We start from the raw sequence: 1,557 nt of genomic DNA, 5'->3' as shown, positions 1-1,557 counted from the left end.
ACAGCAGAGATGTGCACATCTCCTTATCAATCCATTTGGGGATGGTTTAGGTTCAGATTCTCTGAGGCTTTAGATTTTTAGATCTCTAGACAATGTTTCCAGGAATCTAAATAGCTTTCAGGAATTCAACATTTTCCTTTTTTCCTCAGTCCTTGTCACTCGTTCACCAGAGACCTTCAGTGAATGGATTCCACTCTAATCCATCTCCAAGCTGAATCTCCCAGCTGTGTTCACACTGGTGGTTCGTGTGTCTCTTCTGCACAGTGCAATTTTAAAATCTTCGTTCCTTATTATCTGTGCCCTTCTTTTTCTGTTTTAGCTTGCAAATGCATGCAGATGTATCAGAAATGATACATCTAATTTCTGATGCATCAGTTCCTGTCTAGCAATTTCATTTTATCCTGTTCTGATGTCATGCTAGCCTTATATGTTTTATTCTAAGTGGACTCCTGTTTTCTTGCACGTGGAAGTTTTACAATGCAATGCTCTCATTCACCTGCTTTCATGAAACCCTTCATTAACATTAGCACAAGTAACTCTGTGATTCCCTTCTGCTTTGCAGAAGATTTGGGAAACTCAAGACCTGCTCAGCTACAGAAAAACATACATGGTGCTTGGTAATTCCCCTAAGAGCTTAAGTTAATGGTAAACAACTGCAGCTTATTCATTTCACAGAAATTGGGAGAAAAGACATTGCAAATATTGAGGAATGTAGTGCAATATTGATGGGCATCCCTCAGTTATGCAGACAGACTGATGCCACTGGCAAAATTCCCTGTTTTCCAAAGGTTTTCATTTGCTTTGGCTTTACTTCGTAAGGCTGCAGGTTACATTTCCCTTGGTTTAAGGAAGTATCTTGGCAGGTGTTCTTGGTGATATATCTTGCTAATTCTGCCCTTCGAGGAATTACTCAGGTCTGCAGTCTTTATTACACACCCTGTTCTAAAAGACTTTTATGCTATTTTCCCTCTCTCTGTGTTTTCACACTTGTTCAACAAGGTTTTCTTTCTAAGAATATTAATCACAATATCCCAAAGGATTAAAAAATGCTTAGGTATTTTTTCCCTAAGTATTTACTAAGGAAAAATAAGTAATAAAAAAAAACCTTGTATGCATGCTGGATGTAAAATACAAAAAGAAATAAACTTGAGAGTTCTCCCAAAAACCTTAAGAAAAAAAATATATGTATTCTATAAAACCCAGAGTATTCATCTACAGTATACAAAAATGGGCATGTTCTAGAAGAGAAAATTTGTGCAACGGTTCTGCACAGAATTCTATGCTTTCAAGCTTTTTGCCCTTCAGGGGCAGTGCCATTCTCCGAACTGCAATGCTCTGAGCATGTTCTGCTCACCATGGCAGCTTTCTGCTCTGCCCTGGTACAGATCATCCTCCCAGCAAAGGGGGAGTGCAGCCACCACAACTCGCAGCACCTTCCCACAGAGCAAGAACCTGAAGGACAGAGATGGCTTTCACCAGCTGCTGCGGGTTCTAACAGTGCCACCTCTCAGCTGCCGAAAGCCTGAATTTCTGTGTTGCACTGTGTTAGTTTATTGA

Source organism: Melozone crissalis, unplaced genomic scaffold (assembly GCF_028551555.1).
Source record: "Melozone crissalis strain CALT ecotype California unplaced genomic scaffold, PUWL_Pcris_2 ptg000032l_1, whole genome shotgun sequence".
NCBI lineage: Eukaryota > Metazoa > Chordata > Aves > Passeriformes > Passerellidae > Melozone > Melozone crissalis.
The sequence above is the reverse complement of the archived record's forward strand: the minus strand, read 5'-3'. Positions refer to the sequence as shown.